The sequence below is a fragment of the Lagenorhynchus albirostris genome, chromosome 11 (assembly GCF_949774975.1).
Source record: "Lagenorhynchus albirostris chromosome 11, mLagAlb1.1, whole genome shotgun sequence".
NCBI lineage: Eukaryota > Metazoa > Chordata > Mammalia > Artiodactyla > Delphinidae > Lagenorhynchus > Lagenorhynchus albirostris.
In genome coordinates this window covers 57,934,347-57,955,136 of record NC_083105.1, presented here as the reverse complement: position 1 = coordinate 57,955,136, position 20,790 = coordinate 57,934,347, and the positions used below count along the sequence as shown (strand labels likewise).

Here is a 20,790-nt window from a genome sequence, read left to right as displayed (position 1 = left end):
TTACATAGAATGAACAGAATAAGTAGGTCCAGAGTGACATTAGGTTTTAAGGCCCTCAACATGCATTTTCCTTTTAGAAATAAATATTCTGGGATGCAGACTAATTTTCCTGTGCCAGAGGAATGAAGTTCCCTTCCTGTACCTACCAGGAAAATCAATGGTGCAGGAGACAAATAAGTAAATTCTAATACGTTAAATGCTAGCTAGAGCTGCTCACAAGGTTAAATGGAAATAGAAGGAACAGTCATCTAAATCACACTGGAGGAAATGCTTCCAGAAGGAGGGGATGCTTAAGCCTAATAATCCTCAAGGACAAACAGTATTTAGCCAAATAGAGAAGTGGAGAAACAGACTTAGATTCCATATATAACAAGTGGATGATTTGAGGAAAGTTACTTCATCTCTTTAAATCCCAGTTTCCTCATCTACAAAAGAAAATGGTAAAAGTACTTCTTTTGGAAGACTGTGTAAAGATTAAATGAGATAATATATGTAAAGTACTTAGAACAGTGTCAGGAACATAGTGTGAACCCAACAGTATCACTAACACAGATGTATGGGTCACCATGATGCTTTCTCAGAACTGCAAGTATTGCGTAAAGAAAGCTATAGTATAAGGTACTCACAGAAAAGTGTTTGAAGAAGAAACTAGAGGTTAGTGGAAACAGGATCATAAAACATCTTGTGTACTAACTAAAGCAATGGGAAACTTGTAAAGGACTTTCAGAAAGTAGTTATATGATCATATTTCTATTTTAGAAAGATTACTTTTGCTACAATGTGGATGGGTTAGAAAGAAGATAAAATAGAGGCAGAGATACCAAGTAGGGAAAATATGAGATAAGCATCCTGGCTGTAGAATGAGGGGACTCTGACCCAAGAGGCATTAAGGAGGTAGAATCATTAAGACTTGGTGACACAGGAGATATGTGTGATGGTTGGGAGAAGAGAAGTCTAAGAGAACACCCAGGCAACCAGAAAGAAAAGGAGTTACCAAAGTGTGGCCTGGGACCCCTGGGAATTTCCAAGACTTTTTCATGGGATATGCAAGGTCAAAACCATTTTTATAATAATGTTAAGACCTTATTCACCCTTTTCACTCTCATGCCCTCAAAGATACACAAGAGCATTTTCCAGAAGCTACATGACATGTAATATCACAACTAACTGAATGAAAGGCAGATACGAGAATTCATCTGTATTCTATTAACCCCAACACTAAATTATTTGCAAAAATTAAAAACAATGACACATTTCTCATAAATTTTGTTGCTGTTGCTATGGGCAATAAGTTTTTTTAAATTCACTTTTACGTTAACATATAATGGATTTATTATCATTTTTAAATGAATTAATGTTTTTTAAATTTCTCAGTTTTAATTTCTAATACATTAATATTGATAGTTATAACCTACATAAAACAAAAGCTCTTTTGGAGGCCTCAGTAATTTTTAAGAGTACAAAGAGATTATGATACCAAAAAGTTTGACAACAATTGGGGTAGACATTTCCACCACTGAGATACGAATACTAAAGGAGAAACCAGTTTGGAAAAAGAAAAGATAATAAAGTTCTGTTTAAAACATGGTAAATGTGATGTGCCCACAAGCTGACATAATCAAAGTGCCCAACAGGCAGTTACACTGATGGAACTGGATATCTAGACCAAACTGTCACCAAACTGTCACCAAACTGTCACCAAACTGTGACAGAAGTCGAAACCTTGGATTTTAAAAGGAGAGTGCATGGTGAGAACAATGTCAGATTAACCGCAGAAAAGACTAGAGAGGTAAGCATAGGCCTCAGGACACACCAATATTTAAGGAATAAAGAAGAAGAAGAGAACTCCATACAGAGGGAAAGTAAGAAAAATTAGAAATAAAAATGAAAACTAAAGGAGCATATCACTAGCTATATAATTGAAGAGAAAGCTGTTCAGGGCTTTGAAGAAAAGCAGAACACCAATCCATCATTAGTAATGCCAGGAAAAGACAGAAAAGATAAATGAAATCCAGTATTAACTCAAAACTCTCATTTTAGCCAGGAGTTTCAATTTCTTCTCATACAATACTTTTTTCTTATCCGAGTTACTCATAAAGAATGAAATGATTTCAGGTTCATCTTCTTTGCCTTCTTTGTTCACCCTCTGGAGGAAATGCAAACAAAAAAATAACCAAAAGGATAGAGATGGAAAGAAAAGAGAGATCCTGGATGAAATATATGAAGGGAACTGACTGAAGCAGTGACTCAAGGAAGAGGCATTCATTCATTCACGCAACAAATACTCTGTGAGTAACCATTCTGTGCGAGGCATCATGATACACACTGCTGAAAAACAGCTGACTAATAATATACCAAGCTATGCCCTTGTTCATCAGCAGAAACAATAGACTGGGAATAGAAATAAAACTTTCCTGATGAGACTAGCATAAGCAGAGGCAGCTCTATTCTAAAGGTGGCTCTAGCAGATTCCCAGAGCTCAGTTACCTAATTACTGAAATGTGTCCTAATTCCACAAAATAACTCCAAAGAAATATTTTCTTCAAGTGTTTGACAGCTACTAGCCACGTGATCCTGTGGCAATACTTATCTCTCTAAATTTTTACATAGATGAGCACAGCTTTGAAATGCAGAGAGAAATCTTTAAGAAACACTTGTATACATATTAAATCACCATTAACTCTGAGATAAGCTCCAAAACTAATAATAAAGGTCAAAGGAGAATTACCTAGCTAGATGTACCTAGGCTGGAAAAGGCTGCTTTAACTGGTTAACTCTACCCTTTAAATAAAGGAAAATGTAATTTTAAAAATATGGTTATTCTTTTAAGGAAAGGACTATAAAGATAAGAATAGAGAAAAGGCATTTGAAAACACCCAGAATCTAGCCTTAAATTCAAAGAGAATCCTGAACAGGAAAGGATATATCATCACACACAAGCTGTCACAAAAATCTTTTCCCACCATCATTGTGTGCTATGGTAGCTGACCTATTTCTAGCTCTAAGCCTGTAACTATCTGATTGATTGGCAAACCTCCGAAAGTAGCGGGGCTTCAAGAGACACTGAAGGACATCAGAAGTATCTTTTTGTCTGAGTTATATTTAGCCTCCATTCCCACCTCACCCCCCACCCCACCCTTTTTTTAAAACAACTTAAGAAAGGAAGGAATTTTGGGACAGTAGTTAATAACAGTGGATGTTTCTAATGTTATTGAAAACTCTGGGGGTTGGGGTGGGGATCTCACTTTTGACTAACTTGGAATAACAGGGATGATATTTATCTTCCTGGAAGAAACAATAAAAAACCAGACAAATGTGTGAAACACCGGTGTTTAAGACACTGGACAACATGCAATGAAGGACAATGATTCCTCAGAGATAGGAAACAAACAAGGTAAGCTCTATGATTACCAAAGTTTAATGCCTAGGGAGAGTTTCCAAAAAATGTCAAAAGAGGGAGTCTAAGGGGAACCTAGTCATGCTCCACCATGCTCCCTAAGTGGAGAACACAGGAGTGAAAGTCTGAGAGAGCAAAGGAGTCTAGAGCTCACAGAAGAGAGTAAGCCACAGAATGGAGAAATATCTGCAAATCACATATCCAACAAAAGACTTGTATACAGAATATATAAAGAATTCTCAAAACTCAACAGTAAAGAAACAAACAATCCAAATAGAAAATAGGCAGAGCAGGGCTTCCCTGGTGGCACAGTGGGTTAAGAATCCGCCTGCCAATTCAGGGGACATGGGTTTGAGCCCTGGTCCGGGAAGATCCCACATGCCGCGGAGCAACTAAGCCTGTGCGCCACAACTACTGAGCCTGCGCTCTAGAGCCTTCAAGCCACAGCTACTGAAGCCCGTGCGCCACAACTACTGAAGCCCGCGCACCTAGAGCCCGTGCTCCACAACAAGAGAAGCCACAGCAGTGAGAAGCCCACACACCGCAACAAAGAGTATCCCCCACTCAACGCAATAGAGAAAGCCCGCGCGCAGCAACAAAGACCCAACACAGCCAAAAATAAAATAAATTAAATAAATAAATTAAAAAAAAAAAAAGGCAGTGCAGCTTCTCTGGTGGCGCAGTGGTTAAGAATACACCTGTCAATGCAGGGGACATGGGTTCGAGCCCTGGTCCAGGAAGATCCCACATGCCGCGGAGCAACGAAGCCCATGCGCCACAACTACTGAGCCTGCGTGCGTGCCTAGAGCTGGTGCTCCGCAACAAGAGAAGTCACCACAATGAGCAGGAGCCCACGCACCACAGCGAAGAGTAGCTCCTGCTTGCCACAACTAGAGAAAGCCCGTGCCGCAACTAGAGAAAGCCCGTGCAGCAACGAAGACCCAACGTAGCCAAAAATAAATTAATTAATTAAATAAAAAAAAAGAAAATGGGCAAAAGACATGAACAGACATATTCAAAATCATTAGCCATTACAGAAATACAAATTAAAACCACAATGAGCTATCACTGCACACCTATCATAATGGCTAAAATAAAAAATACTGTTTGGAATTCCCTGGTGGTCCAGTGGTTAGGATTCCGTGCTCTCACTGGCAAGGGCCTGGGTTCATTCACTGGTCAGGGAACTAAAATCCCACAAGCTGCACAGCATGGCCAGAAAAACCGAAAAAAAACAAAAAAACTGTCGATACCAAATGTTGGCAAGGATGCAAAGAAACTAAATCACTCATACATAGCTGGTAGGAATGTAACATGGCAAAGCCACTCTAGAAGAAAGTCTGGCAGTTTCTTATAAAATGAAATATTCAATTACCATGCCACACAGCAACTGTACTCTTGGACCTTTATTCCAGAGAAACAAAAACTTATGTTTACACAAAAACCTGTATGTGAATATTCACAGTAGCTTTATTCATAATAGCCCCAAACTGGAACCAATACAGAAGTCCTTCAACAGGTGAATGCTTAAACAGACTTGGGATAGCCATACCATGGAACACTACTCAGCAATAAAAGGGTACAAACTATTGATACACACACACACATATACAACTTATATGAACCTCAAGGGAATTATGCTCAGTGGGGGCAAAAAAAAGTCAACCTTAAAGGGTTATATACTGTATGATTCCATTTAAATAACATTTTGAAATGACAATATTATAGAGCTAGAGAACAGATTAGTGGTTGCCAGCGTTACAAGTTTATGAGTGGGGTGGAGGGAGGTAGGATAGGAGTGGTTATAAAAGGGCAACAAGGACTTTGCTGGTGGTCCAGTGGTTAAGACTCCACGCTCCCAATGCAGGGGGCACGGGTTTGATCCTTGGTCAGGGAACTAAGATCCCAGATGCTGCGTGGTGCAGCCAAAAGAAAAAAAAGGTCAACAGGAAAAATTCTTGTTTGAATAGAACTGTTCTGTACTTTGATGGTGGCTGTAGATATACAAATTCACACATGATGAAATTCCATAGAACCACACACACACACACACAGGAGTAGATGTAAAACTGGTCAGATATGAATAAACTCTGAAGACTGTACCAATATCAATTTCCTAGTTTTGATATTGTCCTATAATTATACAAGCATTACCACTGGGAGAAAATGGGTGAAAAACACATGGAACATGTGCAGCTTCTTATAAATTATACTTATTTCCTAATGAAAAGTTAAGATAAATGACTGAGAAACAATCAGATTATAGAAATAGTAAAGAAAGATGTTTAGAAAGTTATTATAACTGTATTCCATATATGCAAAAATCTGAAGGAAAAAGTAGGCATGTTAGAAGAAGTAAAAAAATCTCTGATATGTTAGAGATAAAACTACACTATGTAAGACTAACAGCAGATTAAACAGAATACATCAGGGGAAAAAACTAAATAAAATGAACAAATTACCAGTGAACTGTGGAATAATTTCAAATTACCTAATACATGTGTCAGTGGTATCTCCAAAGAAGAGACAGGAAAAAAATATGACAGAAACAATAACTTAAAAGTTTCCAAATTGGAATAAAACTATAAATACACAGATCCAAGAAGCTCAAAGAACAAAACACCTTATTACCAAACTACCTAAAACGAGTAATACAGAGTAAATCTTAAAAGTAGCCAGAGAAGGGGCTTCCCTGGTGGTGCAGTGGTTAAGAGTCTGCCTGCCAATGCAGGCAACCTGGGCTCGAGCCCTGGTCCGGGAAGATCTCACATGCCGTGGAGCAACTAAGCCCGTGCGCCACCACTACTAAGCCTGTGCTCTAGAGCCCACGAGCCACAACTACTGAGCCCACATGCCACAACTACTGAAGCCCGAGCACCTAGAGCTTGTGCTCTGCAACAAGAGAAGCCACCGCAATGAGAAGCCAGCGCACTGCAACAAAGAGTAGCCCCCGCTCGCCGCAACTAGAGAAAATCCGTGTGCAGCAACAAAGACGCAATGCAGCCAAAAATAAACAAATAAAATAAATTAATAATTTAAAAAAAGAAGCCAGAGAAAAAGAACTTATTATCTATAGAGGAACAAAGATGAAGATAACAACAGAATTCTCGCTGGAAACTATTCAAGTCAGAAGACAATGGAGTGGTATCTTAAAGGACTGAAAGAAAAAAAAAACTGTCAACCAAAAATTCTATACTCACAGAAAATATCTTTCAAAAATGAAGGCAAGGGCTTCCCTGGTGGCACAGTGGTTGTCCGCCTGCCAATGCAGGGGACACGGGTTTGTGCCCCGGTCCGGGACGATCCCACATGCCGCAGAGCGGTTGGGCCCGTGAGCCATGGCCACTGGGCCTGCGCGTCCGGAGCCTGTGCTCCGCAACGGGAGAGGCCACAGCAGTGAAAGGCCCGCGTACCGTAAGAAAAAAAAAAAAAGAAGGCAAAATAAAGTAAATAAAATAAAACTTTTTTATTTAAAATAAATAAAACTTTTCAGACATACAAAAGCTGAAAGAATTCATCACCAGCACACCTGTACTAGTCCTTCAAGATGAATGAATATGATAACAGATGAAAATCTGGATCTACATAAAGGATTTAAGAGCATAAGTGGTAACAATGTGGGTAAATAGAAAAAACTCTTTCTTCGTTATTTAAATATCTTTTAAAAATACTCAACTATTCAAAGCAAGAATAATTTAAAATATATTGTACAATTTATATATACAAGTAAATGTATGACCAGGAGGGAAGAAACAGAAGTATAGTATTGTAAAATCTTATACTATACAAGAAGCAATATAACATTTCCTTGAAGCAGAATGCATGGCCCAGGGAAAAATGGCAGTCAACAGAAACTCACTTAGGGAGCCCAAACATTGGATTTAGACAGACTTTTAAAATAAGATCAGCCATTTTAAAAAAGATCAAAAAAGGAAAGAGGGAGGGAGGAAAAAAAATCAAAAAAGATAACTATGACTGAAGTACTAAAGAAAAAGTATGAGAAAAATATCTCATCAAAAATAGAATATTAATAGAAAGACAGAAATTACAAAAAGGAGCCACAAATGGAAATTCTGGAGTTGGAAACTACAATAATGGAAATGAAAAACATCAGTAGAGAGTTCAACACAAGACCTGAGCAGGAAGAAGGAATAATCAACAAACTTGAAGCTAGGTCAATTAGGCTAGATCTGTCTGAGGAACAGAAAGAAAAAAGAATAAAGAAAAATAAACAAAGCCTCAGAACAAAGCCTAACAATTCATATTGGAATTGACAGGACAGAAAGGGAAAGAAAGGATATTTAATGAAATAATGGCCAAATTTTTCTCAAACACTAAATCTGCAAATCCAGGAAGCTCATCAAAAACCATGGAGGTCAGAAGGCAATGGGAAGATTTATTCAAAGTGCTGAAAGAAAAAGACTATCAACCAAGAATTCTATCTCCAGCAAAACTATCCTTCAAAAACAAAGGAGAAATTAAGACATTCCAAGATAAAAATGAAAGAACTCATCACTAGCAGATCTAGTCTATAAGAAATACTAAAGAGAGTCACTCAGGCTGAAATAAAAGGACTCTAAGGCAGTATCTCAAATCCAAACAAAAAAATTAAAAGTACTGGTAAAAGCAACTATATAGGTAAATGTAAAAGATAGTATAAATAAATGTTTTGTTTGTAACTCTTTTTGTTTATCTGATTTAAAAGACAACTAAATAAAGCTATGATTATAAACCTGTGTTGATGGGCACACAATGTAAAAAGATGTAATTTGTACGTAATAGAACAAAAGAGAGAAGAGGGAACAGAGCTATACAGGCACAAAGTTTTGCACACGACTGTAACTGAATTGGTATTAAATTAAACTACATTGTTATAAATTAAGATGTCAATTGTAATCCCCAGGACCACTAAGGAAATAACTCAATTTCATAAAAGGAATCTGCAAAAGCCCATAAATAACATCCTACTTAAAGACTGAATGCATTTATCCTAAGTTCAGTAACAAGACAAAGACATAAACTTTTGCACTGGAGATTCTAGCTAAGGCAATGAAGCACTAAGAAGAAAGAAAAGGCATCCAGACTGGAAAAGAAAAAGTAAAAAAGATCTCTATTTGCAGATGACAAGATCTTGTATCTAGACAATCCTAAGGAATCCACTAAAAACTAATAAACAAGTTCAACAAGGTTGCAAGATACAAGGTCAATATACAAAAATTGATTGTATTTCTATACACAAGCAATGAACAACTCAAAAGTGATGTTAAGGGGGGAAAAATTTACAATAGTAACAAAAATAATAGTTATAAATTTAACAAAAGAAGTGTAATGGGGTAGGGTTAAAAAATGTAACTTGTATATTGAAAATCACAAACTATTATTGATAGAAATGAAATAATATCTAAATAAGAGTAAATCCATCCTATGTGCATCAATTGGAAGACTTATTGCTAAGATGGTAACACTCCCAAAACTGATCTACAGATTCAAAGTAATCCCTATCAAAATCCCGGCTGGCTTTTTTTTTTTGCATAAAATGACAAACTGATCCTAAAATTCACATGGAAATGCAAGGGACCTAGAATAAACAACATAATCTTTAAAAAGAACAACAAAATTGGAGGACTCACATTTCCCGAGTTCAACTAAACTACACAAAACTATAGTAATCAAAACAGTATTGTAGTGGAATAGCATTGAAAGTCCAGAAATAAATCCTTACATTTATGGTCAACTGATTTTTGACAAGGGTGCTAAGACAATCAAATAGGCCAAAGACAGTCTTTTCAACATGCAGTAATGAGACAAGTGGATATTTATACATAAAAGAAAAAGTTGGAACCATACCTCACACCATACACAAAAATTAACTCAAAATGGATCATAGACCTATGTAAGATCTAAAACCATAAAACTCTTAAATAAAAAAATAGATCAAGTGGACTTAATCAAATTTAAAACTTTTGTCTGTAAACAATACCATCAAAAAAGTGAAAAAACAACCCATGGAAGAAATATTTGCAAAGCATACATCTGATAAGGAACTTGTACCCAGAACTCTTACAACTCAATAATAAAAAGATAAGTTATCCAACTTTTTAAAAGGCAAAGGATTTAAATATACATTTTTCCAAAAAAGATATACAAATGGCCAATTTGTACGTGAAAAGATGCTCAACATCACTAGTCACCAGGAAAATGCAAATCAAAACCATAATGAGATACTATTTCACATCCACTAGGATGGCTGGACTCAAAAAGACAGACAATAAGACGTTTGATGATGATAGACAAATTGGTGCTCTCAAACACTGTCGGTGGGAATGTAAAATCATGCAACCACTTTGAAAGCAGTTTGACAGTTCCTCAGAAAGTTAAACATAGTTACCATATGATCCAGCAATTAGACTTCTAGGTTTATAGCCAAGAGAAATGAAAACATATTTCCACACAAAAACTTGTACATAATTGTTTGTAGCAGCATTATTCACAGTACCCCAAAGTGGAAACAACCTAAAAGTCCACTAACTGACGAATCGATAAACAAAATGATATATCCACCACACAACAGAATATTATTCAGCCATAAAAAAGAACAAAGTACTGGGAGTTGCCTGGTGGCCTAGTGGTCAGGATTCCAGGTTTTCACTGTCATGGCCCAGGTTCAATTCCTGGAGGGGGAACTGAGATCCTGCAAGCCACTTGGCGCACCCAAAAAGAAGAACAAAGTACTAATACATGCTAAAACTTGGATGAACCATGAAAACATTATGCTAAATGAAAGAAGCCAGTCACAAAAGTTCACATATTGTCCGATTCCTTTTATATTATATATCCAGACTAGGCAAATCCATAGAGACAGAAAGCAGATTAGAAGTTACCAAGGGATGGGGGAAAGAGAGAATGGGGAATGATTAGTTAATGGACATGGGGTGGTTTATGGAATAATGAAAAAGTTTTGGATCTAGAAAGTGCTAGTGATTGCAGAACACTGTAAGTATACTAAATACTAATGAACTGTACACTTTAAAATTGTTAATTGTATGCTACGTGAATTCACGTCAAAAAAAAAGAAAAAAATAAAGAAAGAAATTAACTTGGAGGGAAAAATAAAGTATATGTCCATACAAAGATTTGTACACAAATATTCATAGCGTAACTTTATCTGTAACTGCCGAAAACCGGAATAAACCCAAACGTCCATCAGTAAGTGAATGAATGAACAAATTGTGTTATAGCTATACAAAAGATCACTACTCAGCAATAAAAAGGAATGAACTATTGATACATGCAACAACACAGATGAATCTCAAAATAATTAGCTTGATAAAAAAAGCCAAATCAAAAATAAGTAAACATGAGAGTATACACTTTATGATTCCCTTTATATAAAATTCTAGACAATGCAAACTATTCTATAGTGACAGAAAATTGATCAGTGGTTGCCAGGAGACCACAGAGGTTGGGAGAAGGATAACAAATGGGGATAAGAAAACTTGTGGAGATGATAAATATGTTCATTATGTCTTTTTTTTTTTTTTTGTATTCCATTGTTTATACCAAGGAATGAGTGAGAAATCCATCCAGGGAATAGTTTCAGAGAGCAAGGATTCATAGTTTTTCATCTTGAGCTGATAACACTTCGTCAGTCTTCCACCTGGCTACATACCCCAGGGTAGAAAAACCAACATGTGTCTCCAGCATACGTCTTGCCCTTTTCTTCCCAGGAAAAAACAAGGTTTAAGTGTGGATTTAAGGCTCCTCCCCAACCTGAGCGCTCTCTGATCACTGACCTCAGTCGTTCCCTAACTGGCTAAATCCCAAGATTGCTTCTAAGGATTGCTGCAAAATACTCAGGCTTCTTCCCAGACCCACCATCTCAGAATGCTGGGCACGGAGCCCAAGACTTGCTTATTCAACAAGCCCTACAGGTGAGGCTGGTGCACAGCCATGTGGGAATCCTGGTCTACGTTCTTGCTACTAAATGTGATCTGAAAGTCCGCAGAATCAGCACCAACCTTGTTTTAATACAGAATCCCATGCCCTATTACAGACCTTCTGAATCTTACCAAGATGTCCCGATGATTCTTATGCAAATTAAAGTTTAGGACTCCCTGGTCTCTGTGCTGTCTAGACGCAGTGCCAAAACTCTGCAGTCTGCTCAGGTGTGTGGTCTGATCAGATCACGTAGCACTGGGACTTCCAGGGGTTAATCCTTGTTCCTTTCCAGCTTTTGGTTCTTTGGAAAAGATGGAAAGAATAATCCAGGAAACAGCCCTTTAGGACTGGTGAAAGAGAACATCACATCCCTGGGCACTGTCGCTGCCTGAGTGCTTCTTCCACCAGATCACAGCTCCAGCCACCACAGCTCCAGTGACCACCAAGAGAACCAGGCCAACAATGATGCCATGAGGACGGTGGGCTGAAGAGGTTCGGCCTCACTCTGGTTGTAGTAGCCGCACAGGGTGTTCAGGTTCACTCGGAAAGTCTGTGCGTGGTGCTTGTAGATCCGCGGGTTCCGATCCCAATACTCCGGCCCCTTCTGCTCCACCCATGGCGCCCACGGCTCCATCCTCGGATTCGGGGCGTCGAACTGCACGAAATGCGTGTCATCCACGTAGCCGACAGAGATGAAGGGGGGCTCCCTGCGGCCAGGCTGAGACACCCCGGTGTAGAAATTCCTCAGGGAGTGGGAGCCTGGGGGCAGGGAGGGGTGAGACTCGGCCCGACACTCCGCCCGACTCTCCTCCCGGAGCGGGTCTGGGTCCCAGGTGTTGGGGCCGGGAGGGGGGAGGGGGCGAGGGGCTTGTGAGACCTTCATTATGTCTTGATTGGGGCAACAGTTTTACAGTGAACACATGTCAAAACTTAACAAAGTGTACGTTTTAATATGTACAGTTTACTGTATGTCAATTATTAAAAGCCTCAATTAAGCTCTTTTTTGAAAAATATGATAGGGCAATGTACGCATGCTGGCAACTCAATAATTGATAAGGTAGTAATAAAGCGGTTTTACTTTACCTTGCTGAGTGTACAGGCAACTCTTGGCAACATTAAACATGGAGAACCACTCAAAGTAGCATATAAATTTGAATTTTTGTAAACTTAAAAATACTCCCATGACTTCCCTGGTGGCGCAGTGGTCTGCCTGCCAATGCAAGGGACACGGGTTCGATCCCTGGTCTGGGAAGATCCCACATGCCGCAGAATGGCTAAGCCTGTGCACCACAACTATTGAGCCTGTGCTCTAGAGCCCACGGGACACAACTACTGAGCCCACTTGCCACAGTTACTGAAGCCTGCGTGCCTAGAGCCTGTGCTCCGCAACAAGAGAAGCCACCGCAATGAGAAGCCCACACACCGCAAGGAAGAGTAGCCCCTGCTCGCTGCAACTAAAGAAAAGCCCATATGCAGCAACGAAGACCCAACGCAGTCAGAAATAATAAATAAATTTTTAAAAATTAAACAAAAATACTTCCAAGGGGGACTTCCCTGGGGTCCAGTAGTTAAGAATTCGCCTTCCAATGCAGGGGACATGGGTTCGATCCCTGGTCAGGGAACTAAGATCCCATATGCCACGGGGCAACTAAGGCTACGCACCACAACTACTGAGCCCACGCGCTGTGCAGCCTGCACACCACAGCTAGAGAGAAGCCCGCACGCTGCAACGAAGAGCCTGCACGCTGCAACTAAGACCCAATGCAGCCAAATAAATAAATAAATAAAATGAAAAAAAAAAGAAACTTCCATTAACCTACAGTATAATTTCAGAGATGCTCAATCTTCATTTTTGACTGATTTTCAGTCGGTACTGCTAGACACCCTGCCAGTTCCGGCAAGTACTACAATTAATGTAATCTGTAAACAAGCATTTAGATACACCAAAAAAGCTCCTACAAGAAACCCTAATAAGGTTCCTTAAACGTGAAAATACTTGTAAATAGTATCTCAAGCGTGATGAAATCAACAAAAAACCCTCTATTATCTATATTAATCACCTCTTAAGAATTCCCCAATTATAGATATCTACCTTTTGTAGATATTTACTCAAAAAATATAAACTATTGCAAAACTTTTTATCTACTTTCTAAAAGGTTCAAAAAACTTTAAGGTTAAAAACCCTAAGCTGGGGCTTCCCTCGTGGCGCAGTGGTTAAGAATCTGCCTGCCAATGCACGGGACATGGGTTCGAGCCCTGGTCTGGGAAGATCCCACACGCTGCAGAGCAACTAAGCCCATGCACCACAACTACTGAGCCTGCACTCTAGAGCCCGCGAGCCACAACTACTGAGCCCACATGGCACAACTACTGAAGCCCACTCACCTAGAGCCCATGCTCTGCAACAAAAGAAGCCACTGCAATGAGAAGCCCGCACACCGCAACGAAGAGTAGCCCCCGCTCGCCGCAACTAGAGAAAGCCCGCGCACAGCAACAAAGACCTAACACAGCCAAAAATAAATAAAATTTTAAAAAAAAAACCCTAAGCTGAATTTTTCTTTACCAAAAGATATTTCCACTGTTTTAAAGACAAACTAAAAGGACTTGCCTGGTGGTGCAGTGGTTAAGAATCCTCCTGCCAATGCAGGGGACAAGGGTTCGATCCCTGGTCCGGGAGGATCCCACATGCTGTGGAGCAGCTAAGCCCATGCGCCACAACTACTGAGCCTGTGCTCTAGAGCCCGCGCGCCATAACTACTGAGCCCACGTGCCACAACTACTGAAGCCTGCACGCTCTAGGGCCCGCCTGCCGCAACTACTGAGCCCATGTGCTGCAACTACTGAAGCCCACATGCCTAGAGCCCGTGCTCCGCAATGAGAAGGCACCACAATGAGAAGCCCGCCACACCACAACGAAGAGTAGCCCCTGCTCACCGCAACTAGAGAAAGCCCATGTACAACAATGAAGACCCAACACAGCCAAAAAAAAAAAAAAAAAAAGACAAACTAAAAGCATGATGTATTCAGCAATGAGGAAAAGTTATGGAAATGAGGGTGAAGTACAGCCAATCAAAACCATTTTACATTCATGATATTTATGCCAGGTAAGAAATGACATCACCTAACCCAAGCTACCATCATCTCTCACTTTGACTATTACAGTAGCCTTTTTCCATTTTCTAATTCAGATGAATTCAATCTTGATATACTGTGAGTCTCAATCTCCTCATCTATTAAATGGGTGCAGTAACACTCCCAACCTTATGAGATTGTGTGAGGATTAAATGAGATCAAGGGTAAAGCACTTAGTTTGTTGCCTGGCACATAAGAAGTATTCCATAAATGTTACCTATTATTACCTGAATAAATGTTCAGCCTCCATGAGTCCAGTGCTGGAATGACGTCACATATAAGTAACAAGTCTAACCTCCAAAAAAAAAAAAAAAAAAAGAACAGGTAAGTTAAAAGCAATTTCAATCTTAATATATTGAGACTCTCAAAGAAAATAAAAAGAGATCTATTTCAAATCAGCTTCTTAATATCTTCTTTCCCAATTCCTTTTGCTCACAGTATTTCTTATAACCCTACATCTTGTGCTGAACCCTCTATATCCATCCCTACTCTCAATTCACAATAAAACACTATTCATTTGGCTCTTTTCCCCTCTGTTGATCCCCTCTACTTATAAGCAGTTCCCGGTACACTTTCTAATACAAACAAATCATCCAGTCTTACTCCTTGAAATTCTTCAGCTGTTTTTTACCCATTATTCTTCCACACAAGACAAATCTAGAAACTGAGCTAGCAGATCTAGAATATCTCTTCGTAGGTACAAAGCAAAAGTCGAGAGGCCAGAGACTTATTTCTACTCATAGAAGAAAATTCTGTATCACAAACACATAATTTAATATCTCCTCACTCCAACTGCAATATTTATTATTATTGCTCTTACGGGACTCTGAGGGCTGGCTGCTGCTTAATCCACTTCAGCAACCCAGGGTGCTACCACTGGAACCCTTAATATGCGCAAGTCAGCCTGTGTTCTTGGAAGCCCTCAAAAACCTAAGCTTCACTACATTCTACACAGTGAGGAGTATCCCTAACTTATAATTTTGTCTTATAACTCTATCCTGTGGATATCACATCAGAAGTCCACCTTCCCAATATCTTAAACAGATTTCTATGAAAAAGCTCTTCTAGTTTTTTTATGGCCCCTTCCTCTCAGGGTTTTGGCATTAGAGACATATGGTAGTTTGGTTAGGATTGGGAGGCATGACCAAAGGATATTGCCCTTCCCCTTTTCACTGCCAATCTTAGTCCTGAAACATGGCTGCATGGTGAATTTTTTCCCCAGGAAATGCCTTGTTCTCCCTCATGCAAAGAAATTACTGGCTGGGCTGCCTTTCCCTACAGGCCCTCAAGTCATGCCCAGATGTGTGGGATTTTTAAGCGAGCAAAGTAGGTTCAGGCTGAGAGCCCTGCCACACCAAAAAGTCACTCTCCAGCTCTGAGTCAGAGAATCAAGAACAATGTAATTCAAAGCACACACTAGTACTTATTGCTATAATGGTTTTCTTGCCCTATCTGCAATCTTATCAAAATTAAAAGTGAAATGCTTTCTGAAAGAAGTTGAATTCCCTTCTGCCGTCCATCCTCTTTTACCTCCATATAATTGCAGTTTTTTAATGAAATGCAATAGCCTCTTAACTAATCATTCTACTTCTGCTCTAGGCACTCTGCTATCTGTTCTCCCCAGAGAATCAACAGTGATTCCCCCCCGCCCCCCGTACGTGGGCCTCTGACTGTTGCGGCCTCTCCCGCTGCGGAGCACAGGCTCCGGACACGCAGGCCCAGCGGCCACGGCTCACGGGCCCAGCCGCTCCGTGGCACGTGGGATCCTCCCGGACCAGGACACGAACCCGTGTCTCCTGCATCGGCAGGCGGACTCCCAACCACTGCGCCACCAGGGAAGCCCGATTTTTTAATTGAAGTATAGTCGATTTACAATGTTATGTTATGAGTGATCTTTTTAACATGTAATTCCGATCACTTAGCTTCCTTGCTCAACCAGCTTCCTTCCACCAGTGGCTTCCATCATCCCAAGCAAGGTCTATAGAGCCTTATAAAATCTGGCCCCTGCCTACTCTTGAACATCCCAAACCACATACTTCCCACAAGTCCTTTGTGTTTGTTTTTCCTCCTGCCCAGAACAGTTGTCTTTCATCAGGAAATGCTGGTTCTGCCTCCCTTCAATTAAGAGTTCATATGTCACTATGAAGAGGTCTGACCAACCAATGCGAAGTATCCCCTTCTCCCTTACTCTCAAATCACATCATCATATCAATTTTCTTCATAGCACTACACTCTATAATTATCTTATTTATTTATTTGAAAATTGTCTATCTTCTCAAGCAAGAATGTAAGCTCTTTGAGGGCAGAAATCTTATGTGTCTTGTTCATATGTGCCTCCAATGCCAAATAGTGTCTGACACATAGTAAGCACTGTAACAGTTTTCTAATTGTTTGCTTCATTTACAAAGCCAAGTAATACCTCTAAGGTGTTACGTTTTTAAAAACTTATTTCTAGGGCTTCCCTGGTGGCACAGTGGTTGAGGGTCCGCCTGCCGATGCAGGGGACACAGGTTCGTGCCCCGGTCTGGGAAGATCCCACATGCCGCGGAGCTGAGCCTGCACGTCCAGAGCCTGTGCTCCGCAACGGGAGAGGCCACAACAGTGAGAGGCCCGCGTACGGCAAAAACAAAAAAAAACCAAACTTATATCTAGGGACTTCCCTGGTGGTGCAGTGGTTAAGAATCTACCTACCAACGTAGGGGACAAGGGTTCAATCCCTGGCCCGGAAAGATCCCACATGCCGCGGAGCAACTAAGCCCGTGCACCACAACTACTGAGCCTGCGCCCTAGAGCCCATGAGCCACAACTGCTGAGCCCGTGTGCTGCAACTACTGAAGCCCGCGTGCCTAGAGGCCATGCTCCGCAACAAGAGAAGCCACCGCAATGAGAAGCCCCCACACCACAACAAAGAGTAGCCCCCGCTCTCTGAAACTAGAGAAAGCCTGCACGCAGCAACGAAGACCCAACGCAGCCAAAAAAACAAACCAACAAAAAAAACCCAAAAAACTTATTTCTACAGCCAATAAAATGGCCAGGCTTCAAAACCCTATGTTCTCTTCCTCATTCTAACAATCTGCCTTGTATTCTCAGAAAGCTCCCTTCCTTTCTCTGAAGGTAAAATTTGCCCTCAGAAAATTAAGATGGCAATCTTATCTGGCAACACTTCTCTAGGTCTGTGGGTTTCAGATCCAATGTTCTCAGGCAGCAGCAATTACCAGAACTCTGGCTACTAGTATTGCACTGAGGAGTGCCTCACGTACCAGAACCACCAGGCTAATCTGACGAAGCTGCAAACACCTGTGAGAGTACCATAGTTAATAAGAGTTCTGTGAGGCACTCCCAACGCCTTAAAGATTACCTCACACGAGTAGGAAGATTTAGTTCAGTCATCTGACTAGTGGCACATTCTACAAAGCCTTAATGACCCTGTCACCAGAAAAACAAATACTTTGTCCTAGCCTTCTAATCAACTGCATTTAGCAACCAATATCCATCTTTTGCAATAAAATGCCACCTCTGAGTTCCTATTCCTATCAAATTATCACTGGTTTGAGCAATAGATAAATCAGAAACTACAGTTAACAAATCTACTTGTCTGGCACCCAAGACAATTAATTAAACTTACTTAGAGACGCAGAATAGCCTCAGGTCACCTGGAGACAAGTTTTAAGATGCTAACAACTGTAACACTTCGGCACATCAAAATGGCTATAATGTGAAAAACGGCCACATGCCACTTCCAATGGTGCACCTATACTGAAAGTGACTTTCCCCCTCCAAAATAAATAATGTTTAAAGTCAGCTGAACGTTGAAGAATGACTCTGACTTTTCTCTAAAATAAGGGCTATGACAGCTACCTTAAGAGAGGCCCAATAAACTCAGGGCAAGGGGCTCATTGTGCTGACGTTGCCACCTCATCTAGGACTTGAGCTGATTCATCCTGATGGGCTGACAGGTCACTAAGATCTGCACCTTGCCCAAGATTCTTATTTACTTCACATATAAAAATACTGTCTACTCAAGAAAACTGCAATCCAGACACCTTCTCCTGATAGGGAGGCTTTCCCTTCCTGACTTCACTGAGCACCCTGGAAAAAAAGTTGTCATTTCAGGCCCACTTTAGTAACTGTGGATGACTAACAAGGCATTGAAGGGCCAGGAAGAGAGCCCATAAAAGGACCAGAACGTTAAGTCTCAGCAATTACAAAAAAAAAAAGGATTTAAAAAAAAGACCAAAATCTCCTGGAGAAGACACTAATCTCTCCAGCATTAACAGATGTTTGGTACTATTAATGTAATTTGAAAAGCAGTAACAAAGTCAAGACCTGAAAACATCTGGTCCTTGGCCATACCAAGAAATCACAGAAGACATCCTTTAACCAAGTAAGCTGTGTTCTAACATGAATTTCAAGAAGAAAGACAAGGAGAGGCAATTTTTAAAAATCTACAAACTATCCCCTTAATTTAAAAGGAAGGAAGGGAGGTCGGCTGCACTCATGGCGGCGCCCTGCAAGGCAGTGTGATCATCCCCGGGAACGGGGGGCGGGGATGTGGCTACCCACGGCTGGTACAGCTGGGTGAAGAGGGGGCTGGAGCAGATACCTGGTTTCCAGTGTTTGGCTACAAACATGCCTGACCCAATCACAGCTCGAGAGAGCAGCTGGCTGCCCTTCATGCAGACGGGGCTGCACTGTGACGAGGAGACCATCGTCATAGGCCACAGTTCTGGGGCCACTGCAGCCATGAGGTACGCAGAGACCCACCGGGTGTGTGCTATTGTGTTAGTGTCTGAGTACACGTCTGACCTGGGGGATGACAATGAACGGGCAAGCGGATACTTCAGCCGCCCCTGGCAGTGGGAGAAGATCAAAGCCAACTGCCCTCACATTGTGCAGTTTGGCTCCACTGACAATCCTTTCCTTCCTTGGAAGGAACAACAAGAAGTGGCCAACAGGTTGGAAGCCAAATTGTACAGATTCACTGACCATGGCCATTTCCAGAGCACGGAGTTTGATGAACTGGTTAGTGTGGTCAAGTCCATGCTGGAAGTGCCAGGATAGCCAGGGTGGTTACTGCTGTTTTGCGTAACAACATGGGAGTAGGGCAACGATCAGATTATTAACAGATGACAATCATCTATCATCAGATGAACAGCGGGCATGCAAACCACATCAAATTAAGGTCCAAAACACACACAAGTTTCAATGTTCAAACTAAATTACAAACAGTATTTTCATTTTCCATAGAATCTACATCTCCTCCAATTACTCTGACCTAAAACAGTATTTTTCCCATTTGATAAGGGACATGGGACAGCTTAACCACCCTTAACTATCCAAAGTGAATAAGACAGAAACAAAACCCAGGTTTCCTGATCCCTAGTCCAGATTAAAACTAAACAGGTTTCATGTTATGCTGTAGGAGTTGCAGCATAACATGTCCTTAAACATGTTGAGAGAGTGACACACAAGGAGGCTGAGGCAGGGGTCTGCAGGGTCAGGCAGGGATCGGTCTAAGACCAGACTGGCGAGGATTAGGGCGACGGGGAGAACTCCTGCTGGGTCCTGTCTGGATTGTTGCCATGTGGGAATTTGGCAAGGCATTGCCAGTTTTCTGATTTTCAAGGAAAGAAATTCATACACTTTTGTATTTAGGGACCATAATTGTATGTATATATAATCCACATGTACATGAATTACGTTCAGTCCACAGACATATGGGTTATGTTAGCTGGCAACTACAGCGTAAATAAAAAATCTGCAAACATGGCAAGACACAAAGTCCAAGCCATCCATGTGTGACCTCTGCTGTAAGTATTCACTTAGCCAGTGCTTTAGAGCTTGAGAAAAGCCTGAGAAATAGACATGACGTCAAAGGATGAAATCATGGGAACAGTTTGGATTTTGTTATAGTCTTAAATATTTTAAAAAATGATCTTTCCATATGTCAAATTTTGTTCTGTCAAGTGTTCTACCTTTTAATTTCCATGGTCCTTTAGATCTCTTTCAGCATCATTCCATGATTTTTCTTCTAATCATACTCCCCCCAAAAAACCCTTTTCATTTTCCAACATTTTTTGGCTATTATGATCCCCAAGTAACATCTCAAAACAATTTCCAGTAAATTCACACCTGATATTTCCTGCAATAATGTGAATTCCCACACTGTTCATACCTAATGAAAATTCAAAGCCATCATTTGAACCTGAAAAGGCTTTTGATTTCTAAATGTGCTCAAAAAATGTCAGGAGAGATTCTCTAAATTTTTAGCAGCAATTACCTTAGGGAATGGGAATTTTGGTAGTTATGGTGTGGTGGACGTC

At 40.6% G+C, this 20,790-nt stretch overlaps 1 protein-coding gene and 1 pseudogene across 19 annotated transcripts in view; one reads left to right on the top strand and one right to left on the bottom strand.

Moving 5' to 3' along the window:
• The window catches only part of R3HDM2 (R3H domain containing 2), a 148,218-nt gene that overhangs the window by 92,375 nt on the left and 35,053 nt on the right, over positions 1 to 20,790 (bottom strand). For 17 of the 19 annotated variants that reach the window (XM_060165802.1, XM_060165795.1, XM_060165791.1 and 14 more), the window contains one exon: positions 14,695 to 14,762. The gene's annotated coding sequence lies outside the window, so the exon portion shown is untranslated. Of the gene's footprint in view, positions 1 to 14,694; positions 14,763 to 20,790 lie in introns of those variants that run through there. The other 2 variants (XM_060165801.1, XM_060165803.1) reach the window with 1 other exon arrangement.
• LOC132529392 (putative hydrolase RBBP9) lies at positions 18,965 to 19,528 on the top strand (annotated as a pseudogene).